General features: G+C 37.6%; 1 protein-coding gene across 2 annotated transcripts in view; it reads left to right on the top strand.

Annotated features, from left to right (window-relative positions):
* The first annotated feature begins 4,415 nt into the window (after window positions 1–4,415).
* The window catches only part of CNTN5 (contactin 5), a 601,944-nt gene continuing 585,218 nt past the window's right edge, over window positions 4,416–21,141 (top strand). Inside the window, exon 1 of one of the 2 annotated variants that reach the window (XM_068181456.1) lies at window positions 4,416–4,838. The gene's annotated coding sequence lies outside the window, so the exon portion shown is untranslated. The remainder of the gene's footprint in view (window positions 4,839–21,141) is intronic. The other variant, XM_068181453.1, reaches the window with a different exon arrangement.

Raw genomic sequence — 21,141 nt, 5'->3', positions numbered from 1 at the left:
CTACAGCGGTAAACAGATCTGTTCTTTCTCCACTCTTTACTCCTTTGTGCATTTTGCTCCCATGTGCAGTAGGAACTTTGCTCCATCTTTGTAGAAGGTAAAATCAGTCTCCAGGGAACACTAGATCCTTCCTGTGCATATGTTGAAGATCAAGCTGGAAAGAATGAGGAAAATTATGGGTTTGCTTTTCCCAGCATATTAGCTAGTAGCTGTATCACAGCATCAAAACCAAAGCATTGTATTTCATAACAGCTTACTTAGGTATGTCCCTCATAAGGCTAGGAAAGCCAGGAGAAAACAAGAATCTGCAAATCCCTTCTCATCTGTATTCTGACTCTGGAAATAAAAAATTGTATTGCACTTGCACAAAGCATGCACAGAAAAGAGGAACCCCCTCTGATGATCAGCTCATCCTTGCTTCTGTCAGTAGCAAGGAGACTGATTTTTAAGAACCTGTTCCTCTGGTTTCATTTTGAACCAGTTCCTCACAAAACCAGTAACACTCAGTGGAACATCAGTATATGAATGAGTTTGATATAGGGTTAAGATATTATTCGCATCTGTCACTTCCCTATGTCTCTCCCACAGTCTGTGGCTTCTGCAGAAACAAGAGAGCACTCAGTCTGTCCCCTCCTGTCAATTGTTGAATACCACAGCATTGCTATTTAGCTCTTTGATGATCATGATTTCGGTAGCAACATACTGCCCATACCTGGATGTATCAAAATATATAGGACCCAGACCATTTTCTCTTCAACCAGGCAGCAGGGGAAATTTACACTGGTGTTGTTCACCAAGTAACAGAATGGCGTCATCATCCTTAAGGTGTTTGACCAAGTGCAGTGCAGTTCTGTCATCCTCTCAGGCCATTGCTCAATGAAACAATACATTCAGTTTACAAGTTTCTCTTACAAAATCAAAACGACCATTGTGGCATGCTATAAAGCTGTGATACAAAACATGCTTCATTCTGCTGCTTCAAAACTTTTTCAAATAGGTTAACTTTATCCCAGTCTTTATGTTGGACCAGATGTCATCTGTTTGCACTTCTGAAAATTTAAGAGGCTTGAGTTCCCAGAGCTTGGGGTTTTATTTTTAATTTTATGAAGCAACTTCTTTCCATTGCTAATGTCTTCAGTTTGTTAATTATCTGCTATAACTGAAAGCTTTCATGATAGGCTCTGGATCTTCTGCTGTTTGCCGAAGGCCTGAAGAATTATGCATCAAATTTACACACAATTCTGCTTATCCCTATAGAAAATTTTCTTATAACTCTAATTATAAAGCCATGAGGAGTATATCCAGATGTTCTAGGGGAGGACAAAATATAGTAGTTGCCACTAAAATTATATAGCTCTGTACTAAAACAGGGCCAACGTACACCTTTCAAAAACTACTGTTTTCAGAGACTTCCTCCAGGTACCTGAGAGAGCTTGTCATAAATGGAAGGGGAGTATCAAAAGAAGCTTTCATTATGTCTAAATATACACCTTCAGTGTTGTTGCAGACCCAGATGAGGGGAAGAAATTTGTGCAGCTAATTATCTTCTTGAAAATTCACTCCCTATCTTATATTCTGCAACTGGTCAAGAAAGAACAGTGAAATATCCCAATAGTAATGGTACTGCTCAGATAGCTCTCCATGTGGGAAAGAAAAAAAAAATATATTATGCTCTGCTTAAAAGAAGAATGAATGAAAAGAACAAAACAAATAAGAAAAGAGCTCAGAAATTACTCAGACTGCAGAGGTGCTGCATCCACTGTTTCTTGTCCACTGCAGACACAGATAGAGATTAAGGTGTTAATTGACAGATAGTCAGACAACTAGACCAGATATGCAAAATGCAGTAGGTTGACTTAAAGTGTATAGCAATAATAGTACTGTAACAAAGTACTGTTTATGCTGATTATAACTCACTGTCCATGCACTAAACAGTGAACATACATGCCATAAGACATCTCACAGTCTTAGAGTGGTGGAGTAGAGCAGGAACTGACCTTGCAAAGGATACACACAATCAAATGAAACTTTAACCTGTTTAAAAGCTGCGTGTCACTTTCCTTCCAAAGAAAGATAAAACTGTTACTCATACAAATCCACTTAATATCTGATTATATTAAAGGAAAAGATACAAATACCTCCTTGTAGAAATATTGCTGGTGTGAATTTAAAAAGAAGGAAGCAAACATTAAAAGCTGCCATTCATAAGAAATATATATTTTGACAAGAACACTGAGTTAAAAATTGTGTGTAACCCAATGTGTATGGCATGGGTGCTGTAAAGTAGTTTTTCAAAGTAACCCAATAAACTTCACAAAGAATGATGATAAAGACCATAAAGTCAAGTCTTTATGACTTAAAAAAAAAAAGAAAGAAAGAAAGAAGAAAGCATTTCTTTTAATTCCATCTCTACCTGTACAAAAAGTAACCAATGAAAATCACCTCCTCACAAGTAATTCCTCACTATTTTCATAAATAGATATAGAAAGCACAAAAAAATTGCAAAAATGCTTCTGGCTTTAAAGTTCCCTTTGAAAATATTGAGAAATGGAGCCTTATAAGTTATTCATAAGATCAGAATTAATGCAGTCACTATTCCTGGCTTCTGATTAAATGCTGTCTTGTAACCTAGTAACACTGGCAATAATGACCAGATGATAATTTTCTGCAAATTGAGTCAATGAAGGGAGGCTTTGATATGTCAAGTTGCAACATTACTTGCCCAACAGAAATATGTCTGGAGACCCATCCACAGTTGTGGAGACAATTGTCTTCTGTGTTTGTATGGGATAGTGTATCCAGACAAAGTCCATTTCTAATGAGAGATCCATTCTCTTTCTTCCACTATGATAGTTAATACAGTGGGAGATGGTGATGAATGAACAGAAATTTTCAATCTTAGAATAATAAAAAAAGGAATTGAAAGTGAGGGTTTTTTTCAGCTCATCCTCACTGACAGTAGTGGACAGAATTCACTGAACATGATGTTGAGCTGTAAATCCTAAGATAGAATTCCATATATTATACAGGACTACAAAAGTGCATAAAACTGTGTCACTCATCACTAGTATCTTATCTTCCTAGAGGCTTCAATATAACAGACAAGCAAAAGACACAGAGAAAAAACTCATATTAGTATTGCCAATTTAAAATCAGAGTTGCGTAAGAACCCCCAGCAAATTCCAGAATTAATTCAAAATCTTCGTTCTCCTGAATCTAAACCACAAAAAGGTCAGTTTTTGAAAATTAGCCAAAAACTACCTGGGATAGAAAAAAAAAAAATACAAACAAAAGTTAGTAAAGAAAAATGCAAACACACATGCGCGTGCACACACACACACATTTATAGAGCACAGAGGTTCAGAAAGCATAAACCATTGAAATGGGATCACTGAAGCAGAGAAAAATCTCAGAGAATAGGAGTTATACAATAATTACTCAGATTATGCGTAAATTAGAAAGAGTCCTAACTACTTATGGAAGGCAAAGGGGGAAAAAGGCAATGAAAGAAAAGCACAGAAGGCCAGAAAAGTATTACATTTTATAGCAAAAGTTGCCACTGCCACAGGGGGAAAAATAAAAATTAAAAAAAAAAAAAAAAAAAAGGAAGGATTAGAATCAGCCTGGGTCCTGGGGACAGCCATTAGGGAGAGGCAAAAGAGTGGGAGCCCACTAGATGTGGGATGGATGCGAAGCGGCCGAGGAGGACCCGCCAGGACGCTGATGTGGCGGCGCGGCGCCGGCAGCCTTGCCCCGGGGCTGCGCGGTGCGGGGGCCGCGGGGGGCGGCGGGCGGGGAGGGCGCGGAGCGCTCCGCGGGGCCGGGGCGAGGCGGGGCGCTGCCGGCTGCCAGGCGGGGATGCAGCTAAACGCGGGTGGATGCTGGGGAAGGGAAACGAGAGCAGCGGCTGCCGGAGCCGCGGCGTTCTGGGTGCCGGCCGCGTGCTGGCTGCCCCGGGTGTGCCTCCAGCCCGAGCAGCCGCGGTGTAAAGAAGGAGAGGGTGCGCTGCGCTGCCGTGCGGTGCGGTGCGGTGCGCTGCGGTGCGCTGCGATGCGGCTCCCGGGCTCCCGGCTCCGGCTGCAGAGCGAGGGGATAGGGAGGGTCATAACCGCTGGAGAGGAATAAAACGCATTAAAAAAAAATTTTAAAAAAACAATCCACCTGGAAGGAGGATGGGGAAAGGGATGAGAAGGAGAGAGGAGAGGATGAGGTCAGAAAGTGGTGGATGGAAGAGGCTGGTGTCTTGGGTTAGAGGAGCAGATCAGAGGACAGCTCTCGCCAACTTGCCCTCTTCCCTTCACGCTCCGGGGCAGAGGAGTGAAGAGGAGAATCGCAGAGGAAGGTGGAGAGGAGCAGGAGGAGGAGGAGAGCGGGAGGAGGGGGGTCCTTGCGCGCTTAGGGGTAGGGGCGAGCGGCGATGTGAGATGGCACTCATATAAACACACATCCACATCATCTATACATCCGCACGCGTCCAGGCAGGGGCGGGCAGAGCCTCCGCCGCCCCCCCGGGAGCAGCCGGGGGAGGCGCCTCGGTCCCCCCGCCGGGAGGGGGCACGGCGGGGCCGGGAGGGGCTCGCGGGAGCTGCCGGCGCGGATGCCTTCACCTGAGGCTTTCCATCACTGAGCGAGCCGAGGAGAAGAGGCGGTCGGGTCTGGAGAACTACCTCTGGATGGTTTAAAAAAAATAGAGGGAGGAAAAAAAAGGGAAAAAACCCAACTGTGCAATCCTCTGCTTCCCCAGGCTCAGCACCATAAGGGACTGCTATATTTGAGGCTGTCAAGAGGATGGGAGAGAGAGACTGAGTCAGGGCGAGAGAGACGGTGCCACAGCAGCGGTAAGTGTCTTTGCCGTTCCCCCATCCAGGCACTGATTTGCCTGGTTAGACTTTGGAGTGTGTGCAGATTATTGTAATATCTATCACAGCATCTCTGTGAGCAGTCTACTGTGAAGCCAGCAATGGTGAGAGATCCCATTTTTGGGCTGCAGGTTTATGTGTTTTGCTTTTTTGTTTTTAATCTTACATTGAAATTGTCATAATTGACCAGAAAAGTTGAAGTAGAATTTACTGCGATCTGCTATATGCTTCCTGTCATTTAACTGGAAAGCAAACTACTGCAGTGAATGAGTTGTGAAGAGAGATGTACACATCTTTTAGTACAAATACATACTCCAGAGAAGGAATGCCTATTCAAATACGCTAATTTTTTATATCTGTGAGACCTACCATACTAATGCTTGAGGGTGAATCAGGAAATAACCCAGCGTATTGAGTTTATAGTGATGCACTGAAAGTTGTGTTGTTTTGGAGTTTTGAATGATACTTGGCCGTGAGATAAACAGTTATCTCTGGAATTAGAAAAGTGCAGTGCCAGGACTCTTCTCCTTTGCTGACAAGCAGAGGAGATGGAATTACATAAAGATGCACTGATTTTTTGTCTATGATGTGAGGACAGTTAATAAGACTATGTGAAATGTCTGTGAACTGGCTAGAAGATGAACTGGCTAGAAGATGAACTGATGAACATGAAACTGTCTTTTTAAGTTTTTTAAGTTATTAAAAAAAAATCCATGACTGTATATGTACTTGTTCAGATGTTTAGTTGGCTGTCTATTAAGCTCAGAAACTCCATGTAACAGAAGTTAGACAAGATAGTGTAATGTGAGTACTTAGGACTTAATTTTTCTCTGTGTTGCAATATTTCAGGAATGTAGCTTAAAGTTTTTTCAAAGTTTTTGTTTTATTTTTTGTTTAAAAAGTAATGCTTCCTTGGAATGACAAAATTTTAGTTGTTTTTTGGATTTTAAATGAAGGAATTTGTGCCAGTTTTTTTTTTTTTTTTTTTGAGGAGTTCCAGCATTCCCCTAGACTTCAGTGAGCTGTTGATGAGACCCTGAAATTTGAAACTACAAATAAATTATACACTCACTATTAGCCAAAAGCTATGGGGGATTCCTGATGATTAAAATTTGAATTATATTTTCCAATTAATTAAAGTGTCTTTAATTCTTGCTGAGTTATAGTACCACTCCTTCAGAAGTTATCACAATCAATAGTGCAAGATTGGTTCACTCTGATTAATATTATTACAGGAGTTATTGAAAGAATTAGCAATAACTGGACCATCACTTTAAAAAAGCTATCAAATGCTCTAGTAGAATTTCTAAAAATATATTTAATAAATTGACTTCAGTTACTATAACACTTACCTACAAATTTTGAAGTAAAACAAAAAAAAAAAAACCCAAAAAAACCCCCCCAAAACCTAACCTCCTCCCTGAAACCCCTTGTCTATCTTGTTGTGAGGGAAAACACAAACTCTTGTTTAGTAGTTTGAGGTATGCTGAAAGGAAGACAGAAAATTAAGATGTTAACTATTGTAAGTGAGGAATGTTTTAGGTACAGGGGCCTTCAGTAGAGATATACTGTTGATATACTATAGGAATATTTAAAAGAAGTGGTTAAGAAGACAAAGTTTCAGAAGATAATAAATATATTAAGGAGGGTGAAGTGTTAAGCACTCTTGAAGGTGATAACAGCTAAGTAGTTTTGTAAGTGGACTATTGAACATGCAGCACTTCTGTTTCATACACTTACAAAGCAAATGTCCATGCAAAAGAAGTCAGAACTCGCAGAGCATGACAGGAAAGTGTGAAGATAGCTAGGGATAGTTGGGAGATAAAAAGTGTTGGTTTTAGGTTTTCTGGTCAATATGAAGCTGAAGGTCATATTTTGAATTCTAGGTAAAAATATCAGGAGAAGGCATCTTAATTTCATTTTATAACGAAGGCAGATGTACTCAGAATGAAAATAGAAAATAAAAACATCTCACTGGCTGAATTCTATTTGAGAATTTGAAAGAAAGCAGCTTTGAAAACAGGTCTTAAGGAAAAATATCATAGCAGCTAAGATAAAGGTGTGATTAACAGCTCTGCTGTTTGAAAATAATAAAGGGCAATGTTAAGAAATGCATATCTTGGAGGACTGCTAGCACTGATTCAATACAGGAAGGTCGTGACTGGCAAATTTGCTTGAGTCCCCTGAATAAGTTGCTGACATGGTGAACTATTGGGGAATCAGTGATATGATTTATGGGAGTTTCAGAAAATATCCAGTTCTGTGCTCCACAGAATATTGATTTGGAGAGTAAATTTTTGAAGGAGGGCTGGAATGAATTCAAACATGAGTTAGGCATAGGGACCAGAGGGTGTCAGTAAAGGTAAAGAGCTCTGTATGGAAAGAGGAGGTTAAAAGTATGATGCTTTAAGTGACAGCCTGAGATCTAGGTTTCTTTGCTTGTTGCAAATGTGGTACATTCAAAAAGGCTTAATCTGATTTGCTAGAAATATAGAAAAAATCTGTTCCACTGAACAGATTCAACACACTGGAAGTTTTATGATTACTGATATAAATATTTATTTTTAAATAATTAATGCAAGTCTTTACAAATGACATCTTAGAAATCTGTATGTTAAGAATATACATACCAAGGTATTGAGCCATCTGAGGTGATTGGTTCAGTGGCATTGAAAAAACAATAGTCCTGACTGATTTTTTCTTTCTGCTTGTAACCTGCAACACAGATTTTAGTTCCTACAAATGTACTGCAAAATTTGCCACTGTTGGTCTGCTCCCTCCTTATGCTCCTGCTAAAGCTTCTGCATGGCACTTTCTCTCATTTTCAGAGCAACCTCAATCATTTGAACAATTTCTTGTACTCTAAAATGCTAAATAAAATCCACCACAGTTTATACCACATTCTTAATTCCCTGAGAATCAATGTGAAATAGACATTTGGTTGCTAATACAATATTGGTAGATGCTTCACGGTATATTTTCTTTCTTCTGTGCATGGCTTCTCTGATGCTTTTTTTCAGGGTCTGTTACACCCTGCATTACCAACTTTTAAGCATTTTACTAGGGAAAAGTTCTCTTTCCGGGAGTGATGGAGTCCCTACAGATTCTTATCTCCTGAGTGATTTTGATCAATAACACTCTATTAGGGGATGGGTTTGCAAATTATGAAATTGTTAAAACTTTATAAGATAAATACGTTCTTATCTTGCTTAAAGATTTCAAAGCCTCATAATGTGTGTGTATGTATGTATAGATGTGTTTATACACACACACATATATTGAAGAGCAATGATTCTGTGTCTTTGTAAGCTGGAATAGCAGCAACAGTAACATTTTCTAGTTTGTGGAAAGAAATGTAATCTGTTTGTTTTTATAATTAATTTCTTGGCTGATTTATGAAAATATCCCTAAGTGTGTGAACCATAAGAAAATTTGATCTTTGCTCATGTGCTGGTATCTAAAAGGAAGTTCAAGATGATTTCTCACTGTATTTCATAAAGGCAACAAATCAGTTCTAAGGTGTTGCAAGTGGATATGTAATAAGGGAAATACAATGTCAGATTCTATATGTTGTGAATGTAATAAAACATTAGAATTTCTATCCATCCTCCAGCTGATGTTCTTGATTACAACATGCTCATACTTATTCTGTGTAGTCATCCACTCAGACTAGCTCCCAATCTTACAGAGCCATGAGGTTATGTCAGAATGATGCATGCTGTCATGTACTAGTTACACCACCATATCTCACTTCTTTGCATCTCCTTCAGGACCAAACTTACACGTCAGTCTTGGGAAAAATTGATAACTCTTCTCCATTCCCATACCTAGAAATAGAAAATACATCAAACTCTTTCCATCCATCAGAAAGCTCTTTTGGGAATTTCTTTTTTCAGCATGCTCTTAAAGGTTTCCTTGTAAATGGTATTAAAACATGATGCTGTCTTTGGAGAACCTTCAGCTGCTGAAACTAAAAGCAGACAAACTTTGCAGGTAGTTCACTGCAGTTCCTGAGAGGGGTAAAGAATGACAACTTTTCACTCAACATACAGAGACTTTGGCTTCAACCTCCTTGTGAGTGAAAATTGTTCAGTTTTAAATAGTTAAAGAGTTACTATATATTTATTGGGACTCCTAGCCTTCAAATCATTTTGATCAAGGCTAAATATACAGCTTCGTAATTGATGTAGGCATAGTATCTAACCAGTCTTTTGGGTGTTTTCCCTTACCAAATAGCATCACTTTACAAGGATTCACAAATCCCATTTTATTTTTGTTTGGTTTCTAGTCTTCATTGTGTACATGATAGACATTGCCCAGTGGCTGTGATATTCCTGCTATAGGTAGCAACTACCCTGCTATGCATTCAGCCAGGAGTAGTGGCCACACAGATGGGCAGGTAAATGAAGACTGTTTGGTCATAGTAACAGAAGAAGCTGATCTAAAAGCATAACGTCCTTATAATATTTTGGGAAGATATTCAGGCATTTAACTTGAAAAGTTGTAATTCTTTCTCAGCCATGAAGAGACATATTCAGAAGATATGTTTGCTGCAATATTCTCCCCACAAATGTGCCCTCAAAACTAAATGGTAAATGGCAAGGATATTAACAGAAATTTACTTCCGGGAAAGGTGATTAATTATTAACTGTTTAAAAACACATATATCATATGTTCTGAAAGAAGACCCGTTGTCCCCTTTAGCTTACTCCACAGACTTTCATATGCCATTTACTCTTGATTCACAGGTTTCCGCATAGACTTGAAGTGTAATGAACAAAACCACACCAAAATGAGTCAATAAAGTCACAGTATATGCTTTACCTCTTCACAGGTGGTTCTCACAGAGAACATTTTCCAAAAGTTAAGTATTACAGACACTCCAAGAAATTACTCTGGACAGGCTGGAACATTTGGGTGATATGAAGTGTCTGACAAACTCATTCAACTTCATTGATGCAATCGCAATTATTATTTATCTTTACATTTATTCTTGTGATGGCTTGGATGGGGGGCAAGCTATACAGAATGGAGGAAACAAAAAATAATACCAACTTCAGAAGCCATTCCTCTATAGGAATTTTAGTATGCCTAGAACAAAAATGCATTCGAAATTCTGGGCATAGAGATTAATTAAAATTCCATTAATTTTGTTTTTCCTATGCTTACTAATTTCTTTCCTATAAGCATTAATTGCCTGGAATATTGTACTACAGCCCTCTTTCTGGACCAAATTGATGATATTGAACTTTGTATGTAGAGTGGCACTTTAAAAACCAAGCCCCCAACCCCACCCCCACCCCCACAAGGTATATTTCTGTATCTACTGTATAGATTACTTTGATGTATAGTTCAACAACTGTATATATAAATATATAAATTTTAGATTTTTCCTTTTTACTTTAGCTTATAGGTACATCTTTTCACATATATTTAAAAAATGCAGATGCCACTTTAAAGTGCAGTTGCCTCAACCATCTAATTCACATCACGAGTCTATACTAAATATTATTTATATTAGAACTCTGATTGCCCTAGATTATTTTTTATTAGCAAGGTCCTTTATTCCATTATAAACCTTATCATCATCATGACAAGTAGGCATGAAAATCATAAATCAAGATTGTGTTGCACTGAGGGCTGTAAACAAAAAATGGTCCCTGAATCACAGAACGTATGGCTAAACTCAAAGACTTCCCTTTTTTTACTGATATGTCTGACCTTTGAAGAGCTTATAGCTAAGGGAAGACATCTGTGTTTCACAACCATGCTACCATGATCATGTACAGATGTCTTCAAGATCACCTCCCACCCGAGAAAAAAATACTATCTGCAACACTATGACATGTGTACTAATCACACATAAATGCTACAAAATGTCTTGAATATTTGTCTGAAAACTGTAGCAGCAGTCCACAATTGCTTCTGAAAAGTGTACTTTTTAGGTCCTTTTCTAAATTAACTTATTCTTCAGGTTATCAAAACCTCATGCAGATTAAAACTTATTAAAAACAAGAATATGGACTTTCACATGACATTCTTTTCAAAGATAATTTCTCTTAATTAAAACTTTTTATTTGCTTTGTCATTCCAAAAATAACGAATTAAATAAAATAAATAATTTACTCACTCTTTTGCCACGACCTTATTCTTTGTTTGGCTTTTGACTTTTGCACATCTGAGGTGATACAAGGTCTTGATTTCTCAGTCTCATGCTATGCAAGATGCTAAAAATGTTCTTACTCCCTTTTAACATATGCAGCGTCATGTATTGTTGCTGCTTACATAAAACTCAGCTCAGGGAATCTGGGAATAAAGCCATGACTTCTCTGGTGTCATAAATTCTCTCTGATGTGTGTGTGCACAGCTTTTCAACTCAAAACCAGCTGCATAGTATTTCCTCTTTTTGGATTTTGGAAGATATTTCTTGGACATTGAAACAGCTTCAGACTGAGGAAGACTTTCTGTTACATGTTTGTGAGGCATAATTAAAAATGTATTCCAGATCAGATAACCAGGGAGACTAATTTATTAAGAGGGCCATTGGAATATAAAGATAATTTAGAAAACATGATATATAGCTGCAATGTCTGCAGTTTTGTTTTCTCCCTTGCATATCACAACTGACTGATTACTAAGATCTAAGTATTTATTTGTCTTATCAATCACTTGTGCCTGAGTCATTCACAGATGGGCATAATCCTCTGTTTGTGACTTCAGAAGGCATCTCTGGAGGAAATTTGAATGTCATCAGCAACGAATTGAGACATTACTGAAAGCATCAGGTAGGAGGAAGATGTTAGCACAAGGGGCATATTTATCAACAGCTGGAGAAAATAAGCATCATCAAAGCAGAGCAATTCAGTTGAATTTGGATTAAATTCTTGCATGTTTTCTACAAAGTAGAAGCAAGACCAACTGATTGATTCAAATAATGCAAAATCCTAAAACTCTTCCCTAGAAAATAGATACAGGTTGAGAAAATTGGGTAGCATTAAGTGTGGAGGAGCACTAAAGAGTCTACACTTGAAAGGTCATTGCTTAATGTCTGCTATCTCTGTTAAGTTTTCATTAAGTATCCATAAATTACTATCAAGATTCCTTCTCTGTCAATCTTTGCAAAATAGTTCCTTTGAAGCAGCACAACTTTAATTGTAAAGGAATTTGCCAAGGATTTCTTTCAAAGCTTACAAAAATATGTTGACATTATAAACAATATGTGCATGATTATATAGGATTATAGGCTTTGTGATTAAAGAATAATGTGTGAGAGAAAGAAGAATTTATCATAGTTTTTTTTATTATTTTGTTTCAACAGAAAATGATTAGTAGTTTCATATGTCACATTCTGCATCAAATAAAAGCTGGCATATGAGAAAATACAGTCAGTTGAACTCTTGTGATGTTTATTGAAGATAATGTCTGTATCAAAAATGGCATGCTACTTTCATGTATTATCTAATATTTTTTTTAAAAAGTAGGCTTTTTTTTCTGAGGATTGGTTTAAAGTCAAAGCAGTGTGGGTTATGAGAAACTACTCTAAAATCTGTAATGGACACACTTTGAAACCTACAGTAGAGTAACTGAGAAGCTCAGGGGATCCCAAGAGTTTATCTAAAAACTACCTGTAGGTGGTATAATAAGATCTGGAATATTTTGTAGTGGAAAAAAACCAGACTGTAAATAGCTATATGCAAGGCAGTGATTTTGGACTTTTTGTTATTATTTCTGGGTTTATTATAGAATTGTAATGATGTAACAGCAAAGCAATACAAAGGTTTACCTTCTATTGAGACTTTCTTTGAATTGGCTGAGAAAAACTTCATCTGTTAACTTGAAAATAAAAACTAAATGGAACAAAATCAGCTTCCAGCATCAAGCACACTAAACATAGAGTTGTTTTACTTTATAATATAGGCCAGATTTTTAGGCAACTAAGAGATATAAGAATTATTTTCATTTTTTACAACAGACACTTCTGATTAGGCCAGATTATCTGAAGGCCAGATTATGAACAGAAGGTCCTATTACAGGAGATTTTATTATTTTCCACTAAATTTTCCATTATTAATTACTGTTTATAAAGATATAATTGGATTTGTATCTTGAGTTATAATTATTACTTCTTAGTGTAGTCTGTTTTATTGCCATTTTCCTTTGATTTCCTCATCACCTGAGGTTTTCCCACATGTTGGCTGGCATGAAATTAGTTTTTAAATTTGTATGCTTGGTTTGCCTTTTCTGTAATTTGTATTTTATTGCTAATGTCAGACAAAGAAGGAGATGAAGGAAGTATTGAGAACACAATCCTTCATCAGTTCCCATTGCCACTTAGAAAGGCAGCAAATAAATGTATTCTGTTCTTGCAGTAGAGTCCTTGTGCCTTGAGATAAAGACACTCTCTAGCACTCCAAGAACTGCCAAATTTGATGATGCCAAGGGAAAAGAAGAATAAGAAAAAAGCACTTTCACGTAAAATTCACACTGCATTTAACAAGCATAAGAGAAAAACACTTATCCAAAGCTGAAAGTACAGGTCACTACAGCTTGAGTTTAAGAGCAAAGCTTTCCACTGAGTGGTTGCAAACACAGGCTGGGAGTGCAGAAATTGTGAGAACCATGCAGTGATGGATCCCCTTTTCTCTGCTTGGTGCTAAGTGAGGGGAAGAAGGGGGACGTCCACATAAATTATTCACCTTTTGTGTCTCAGACTTGCACCTGCAAATGGATAATACCTCTATCAGTGTTGTGGAGGGTCACACAACACACACACAAAATGCTGTTCTAAGTTATTGAGTTTTTTGATATACTGGGTAGAAGCTCTCACCTGAGCACCATTGAGAATCAGGTATTGTGCCTATCAGCCTGTCAAGTTATATTTCTCCTAAAAATACTTAAGTTACCTGTCTGAAATGTTTGGGGCATAGAGTAGATTTTTAATGAGTATATTTCTTCTCAATTAAAGCATGCATTTAAAGAGCATCTTTTTGAACATAATGAAAGCAAGTAGTTAAAATCTATTGGCCACTAGCAGCTGCTGACTGCTGTTTTCATTAACAATTTCTGCATCTCTTTAATGCCTCTTCTAGATCTCTTTCCTCATTGCCTCAATAGGGCAGGATCCTCACATTTTGCCTTGTAATTGTCATCAGGCTTTTGTGGCTAGTCTTTACTCAGAAGGATTCAAAATCATCAAGAGACAGGTTCTCTGCTGGCATAAGCAAGTTCAGCAATGCTAAATATGGTGGAATCCTGACTGCTCATTTTAGGACCGCTTCTCCACCCTGAATTTTCCTGCAATCCTCAACCAGTACTACTCTATGAAGCATATTTTGCCACTGGCAGTGACTGAGGAATTCTAGGTTTGATTTAAAATCCAACCAAATGTATTCTGGATATGCTAGTGACAAGCAGCGCTGCACAAAAATTACCCATTTTTGTTCTGTAAGTGTCCATCTGCAGCAATGATGATTTTCTGCCTAAATATTTTATTCTTCTGTGAATGTGCAAAAATATTATTTTTTTCCCCTCCTGCCGGTTCTGCTGACAAGCAGAACTTTTTCATACAGCTCTATAATTAGGCTCCAGAGTCCTGTGGAGACACACAGCAAAGTGGTAGGCTTTATATTCTGCAACACTCAAAAGTTGCAGTTCACAGACCTGTGTGCTTATATCTCTCCCACCTCTTTGCAAGCTATAACTAGACTTTTCTATTCTCTTTGGATCTGTGCCCCTGTGTCTAACAAAAATGAGACTTTTGAGTGTTTCTAGCCCTAAACTGCAAATCAACACTCAACCACCGTGTGAAACCTTCGACAGAATGGAATGGAGTTTCAGGTCATCATGGAAAATACCAGCTGAGAGATCTTTCATTACTTCAAGTAGTGCAGTGAAACTATAAAATTTATATAAAAGCATATAACTCTAATTGTATTTTCACACAATTCTTTACAGCACTAATGTGAATTTTTGTTGTGGCTTCCATCACATTACAGTGTTCCTGATCACAAAACCCAATAATGATGTTCCTATAACAAAAATATAGCTGTAAAGACCTAGATCACTGGTAGAAGTTGTATGTGGAGTATTATATACTGCTATTGTATGGCCTTCGGGGAAACCTTCCATTTTCCTTTAAGAAAGCATTCAAACCCTTTAGTGCTCAAACATGCTACTTTAGAGAACATGAATCTTTGCTACTTCAGGCCAAAGATAGCCGCAAACATCAGTAAATTAGTAACATTACTTTTACCTCCTAAAAATGGTTAACATCTGAGATTTCACAATTACTAATCTTATCTCAAAACCATTTAGAAATATAAACAGATATTATTTTTTTGGCTTTGTATTGATGCAGTTTGGAGAAAAAGGTTTTCACATTACAGCTAATGTGAGTTGCTGCTTAATCTTAGCACTGCTAACACCAAGAAAATTTCCTGTCCTTGGCTCATTTTTACAGGTGTAATTAATAATGTAGACAGTTGAGTCTGCCTGCTTGAACTAAAATAATTAGCTGAGAGCAAATAAACATTTTAGGTTTCACTTTATCAATGGTGTGGTGTCACTTTAAATATTTAACATTTTGATCTGAGTGACCAATCATTTCTTGAAAAGTGCCTGGTTACCCTGACAATTCAAGCAAGAAAGCTGAGCTGTGAGAAAAGATGGGCTCCTGTAAGTGCTTCTGACCAGCAAGGGCTGCAAGAAATGATGTGTTAAAATGAATATTAAAAATGAGGGTATGTAAAGGTAGGACCTGTCAGAAAAGGAATGGTAAAAAATCAGAGAGGAGGGCGAGAGGATAGAAAGGTGTGTAATGCAGCTTAGTGACTAACTGATTAGTTAGATCTCCATTTGAGGTCTTACAGGAGGCAAGTGTCTCATGTACATTTAAATCTCAGGTAGTGATTTACTCCTCTGTATATTTAGGGCAAGAAAAATAAAACAAAAAAAATCTCTCTTAGTTAAATTTATTGGCTTTTTCTTCTAAATGTTGTTGTTCTGGGGAAGTGGAGACCCAGACCCTGCCAGGAAAGCAGTCGGAGTTTATGTGTTGAGCATGCTGAAAACAGTAGTGATTGCAGCTTTGACCCAGGGAAACAAGTACACATGTTCTAAGAAACTTCATACACAATCTTAAACTAAGCCTACACTCAACAAACCTTGACTGCATTTCAGTGAAGCAATCTTGGGTGCAGTCCTGAACAAGTACCTTGAAAAAAGGAATACTAATTACACTTAATCTTTACTTCATGGCATGGAATAGTACTTCTGGATTACAGCCATTTTGCTCTTCTATCAGAAACATTCAAAAACATGTTCCTTAATCTTAAAAATGTCCTTATTTTTGTAGATTATGTCTTGTAAACCCCAGTATCTCTTTTCTATCAGGTTTTTCTTATCTTTCTTATTATAATAATCGCAAAAACATTGACTATCTGATAAACACATAATAACATTTTTAAACAATCTCTTTGATTCAGTCAAATGTAGTTCCCTTTCAGTGGCATAAAATATGCAGAAAAACTGGTCTTCATTTGTTTTTTTCAGGAGACTAGATAAAGATGCAACCAGTGCCACGTGAGGCTAGTGAATAATATTATTTTCTGGCTGGTGTAAACTCAAAAAAATATCTGCAAGGTTCTTACTGCCCACTTAGATAAATTAGCTCTATTACTGCAGCCCATGATGAGGCTTCTGAGCTGTAACTCACAAGAGTTTTCCCTCCAACTCTTTTTGTTAATCATGATCATATTTAGAGCCTTAACAGTTTTTCATATTTCACATTGGATTTGCAGGATTGACAGGAAAACCACAAAAACATTTGGTTACCTGCAGTATTTGGTACAAAACCCACTGCACAATGTTTAATATGACTCCCTGGTGTGTCATTTGTGTATGGTTACTTTCTAGAGAAAGATCAAGTTTTGGTTTTATTTTTCAGCAGGGCATGCTGCCTTCAACACTTCAAAGACAGTGCTGCTGGTCCCTTTCCATTTGAGTAGAAGTTTCCTGGAAGTGTGCTCTGAAGTGGCAGGAGGTTTTGATAGGGTTTGGCTACAGCCTCTGTGGGAAATTGGCTCCATCTCATCCTTGGGCTGGGTGGGAGATTTTCATCTCTCAGTGACACCAACACAACAGCACTTAAGCATTAACTATCTGAATCACTGTCGCTATTTTTTTTCCCTTTGGAAACAATCAAAAAATTATGACAGTCATTTAAGAAAAAGGGAGACTTAAAGGAGCTTCCAAATTAAGTGATTCTCTTTTTTATTTTTTCATTTTTAGTAATTTTTGATGACCACATTTGGATGTTTATTTCTTAATGAAAGTCCTAGGATGGATGTGAAAAAATAATAAACACTTTATTTTGTTCAAATATTTTATTTCTTTTACATTGTTTTTCCTTTCCAGATTAAAAATGTTCTTTTGCTGTATTAAAAATAGAATTCCATTCCTGACTGGGATGTTGCTGATGATTGTCATAAAACCGAAAAAAACCTATTTTTAATCCAGTTCATCTATTAACCACAATTGGTTCTGAGCAACCAAAGATCTCATTTTCACACTGTATCTATTCTTCCATCTGTAGAAACTGATGATGCAAGCACAAAGGAAGGAGTCTGTTAACTGTTCATCCTCTCTTCATGGCTTTTTCTGTGACACAGAAAACTCTAAAACTGGCAGCAAAAGCAGTTAGAACAGATCACTTTGTTGCCAAGGTAATAAAATCCATGAGCTTTCAAAATAAGCAGATTTATTGTATGATATTTAATGTTCATGGCTGACTAAGAAAAAAATGGTAACAGCTTTTCATGGGAGTTAAGGTGTACATCTTTTGGAATAACAGTTTACAATTTTTTGGCTAGTTTGTAGAGCCTGTACTAGATGAGGTGTGCACTTCTCCGAGGTGGACACCTCTTTAGTTACCCAAGTCTGCTAAGCCCAAAGCCTCTGCATCCCAAGCCGTTATTTTAAATGCATGTATGCATGAGTGCATAGGAAAAGGCAATATTGGATTTTTTTTCAGATTTGTAAGTAAAATTCAAAAGATTTTGAGTTGTGGTTTTCACCCGTGATTTCTGAGACATGACTGTCATCAGTAAGGGAGAGTGACCAGGAAACAGTCAATTTTCAAGCATTCAATCTCAGCTGGGATTTTGTTTGTCTTATTTGTAACTTCTGTTACCAGTATATAAAAATATGACTTGAAATTTTGATTAATATGTTTTTTACTGCACCATTAAGCTTGTCTAGTTTACTAGCAGCATGGGGAAATTCACAAATACAACATTTTTTTCTGCTCTCCAAATACAAATAAACAAGCTTGTGCAGGCATCCTCAAGGACCTGCTTCCTGAAATACATTTATAGAAGTTAATGTTCAGAGGATATTTATGGGAAAATTGAAGTAAATCATGTCAAGATTCATATTGCCAAGGTGCTGAATTGGGGGAAAGAATTTATTTTAGTGGAGATAAAATATCCCTCCAGCCAGAGAAAGAAGATACTCCACAGCACTGGAGTGAACACAGGTGCCTTGTCATTGAAACCTCCATGGTTTTCAGCCTGTCCACTGTGGCTCTGTGAGCGAGTGTTCCCCTTGGAACTGAAGTTTTAGGAGAAGAATTCACAGCACAGTAAATACTGATGATCTTTCTCAACTCTCATCTACCTCATTTGTCAATATGATGAATCTGTACATGCTCAAGGTTTTAAAAGATAATGTGGCTTGCTATTGGCTCTAATGGGGACTTTTTTTTTTTAATAGCATGGAGTTTGTGGTTCAGAGTAAATTTATTTCAATATGCTCATTTTTTGTGTAAACAGTGGTCTGTTGCCATTCGGTCACATACACGCTGTTTTGCTACAGAAGCTGTTCATCAAAGTGTTGACATTTCATTTTAGTGCACATTTGGAAAACAGATATTGTTGGTGGTGGTGACGTTGTTTTGCTTTGACTTGGGAAATGCCATATAGTGTATGTGAAAGCTCTGTGCACTTCAAGGAGTTTGCTCCCAGACAAAAATTCGCAGACATTTTAGAAGGGAAATTAGCCACTTCATCCTCACCTTCTCTCACACCAAAGTGCAGCCTGCAATAATGCAGGCAGAGTTAAAATAAATTAAAGGAAACACTTCCTCACACAGTGTGAAGACACCCTGAGGAGTACAGTCACATAGTTCCTGGATTTGATTTTTGAGAGGACTGGATAAATTTATGACCAATAATAATATTTTTAGTTATGCATGCTAAGTGAGGTATAATTGGATTTCCTGCTTCATAGCATCAGCTACAGGGTCACTACATCACTACAGGGGCCAGGAAAGGATTTATTTGCACATACCTGCATACATTCACACCCATGCACACTTCTGCATGCAACAATGAATTTCAGTGATGTGTACCAGGCAAGTCTCTGAATTATTGTGCCAGTAGTTCAGGCCGGCATCTATATGTCAACAGGAGCCATGCAGAGGAACTGTAGTAATTGCAATACATGTGGAGTATGTGAAAACTGTGGGTACTTTGTCCATTTTTCGAATGGACAATGGCAAGTCTGGACCTCCTTACAGGAGGAAAAGAATTTGTGTAAAGTCCAGCTTTTTAATATTCAAAAGGCTTCTGGCAATATGAAAGCCTCAGTCAATACTAGATTGTTGGCTGTTCGCTGCTTCATTAGCACATCCTTCTTTCTCTTATCATAGTCATTTCAGAAATCAACAGTAATAAAAAAATAGGGGAATATATTATATATGCAGCTTTTAAAGTACTACTTTTTAAATAATACTCTTGGTGAAAATTAAAAATTGATCTGAAAATTCAGACGATAATTGCTGCAGAGAAAGTCCAGGCTATGAGTATGACAAAGTAGCACATGAAGACTATTTTATTTTACTATTTTTCCTAACACGTTATCTACAGTGGCACATGAACCTATGAAAGAATAGACTGATTAGTAAGGTTATTAAAGGTATCATATATCATTATCAGCCCTTTTGGCTACCAGAATAAGATCTTGAAACCTTTTCTATCACTGAAACTAGCTGTAGAATAGGAGAAGGGTCAGACACCAGAAAGAAGCCAAAATCTGTATGCTCAGCATGCAGATGCTTAGAGCATGCCAGAGGCAAACAGTGATGACCAGGACAAGCCCTATATCCTGCTGAGGCCACTACAGTTTGACCCAGCCATTAACAGTGCATGTCACTGAATCTCTTCTTTAGAGAGTTATGTTTTTAAAGCAAAAGTACAGCACTCATTCTGTTGAAATGCAAGAGGATAAATTTAATTACTGGACTTCCTGTAGTTTGAGCCATCCCCCAAGTGTGAGTCATGGGTTCAGTTTCGTGAAGGGGCCAGGGAATGGGCAAACGCACAGGTACGTTGCCATAACATGGTTAGTGGTCCCTGATTGTGCAGGAAGGAATTAGCTGGTTTCTGCTGCATGGACACAGAGGAAGCTTCCAGCTCAATGCTGGAGGAAGTTTCATTGCTCATAAGAATTGAATCACTGGGAGGGAGTCTTCAGTTCTGCTGTCAGAAATGTATCTGCTAAATAGAAAATAATGAAACAGTCAGCAGTAGATCCAAGCACTCCACAAACCTTAAGTTTCTATGGTCTCACAAGGTTCTATTTAGTTTATCTCCAGTTGATGTTTCATTTACTTTGTAACTAATAAGGAAAGATGTGAACTGCAGTTCATACCTCCAAAAAATCAGCCTCTTGCAGATTGCCTCAACCCTAGCCATCCTGCCTATGCTGTATTGTAAAGTGTGATTGTAGGTAGCACACTCATAACTGAAAAATTACAGCTAGAAGCATCCCCTTTTACTTACAGTCTATCCCTTTTACACAGTGGGCAATCTGTTCAGACTTTTGCAATAAACTCTAACTATACCAGGAAGCTCAAACTAACAAAGTGCATGTGATCTTACATATCACAGAATGGTAAAGTTGGAAGGGACCACAGTTGATAATCTGGTACAGCCTCAAGTAAATGCAAATTATGAACTGGATAATGCAGGTGATATTTCAATTGTCTGAAGACTGGTAGACAAGAAAAAGGCCGAAAAAGTATAATTATAGAAGAGCCAAAGAGAATTTTATTACCTTAATGATAGGCTTGATATCAAGAATTATTTGACTATGATGAAACTATCAAAAGTATTTTAGACAGAAAGAAGTAGGCCAGCATATTATTATAGCAAGGTGAGTCCACAGGGCAGAAAGAAAAAAAAGGTTAAAAAATATCTGTTTAATTTTATCTGGGACAATTTCT

The sequence above is a fragment of the Anomalospiza imberbis genome, chromosome 2 (genome assembly GCF_031753505.1).
Source record: "Anomalospiza imberbis isolate Cuckoo-Finch-1a 21T00152 chromosome 2, ASM3175350v1, whole genome shotgun sequence".
Taxonomy (NCBI): Eukaryota; Metazoa; Chordata; class Aves; order Passeriformes; family Viduidae; genus Anomalospiza; species Anomalospiza imberbis.
Note: the sequence above shows the minus strand (reverse complement) of the source record. Positions and strands in the feature narration are given on the sequence as shown.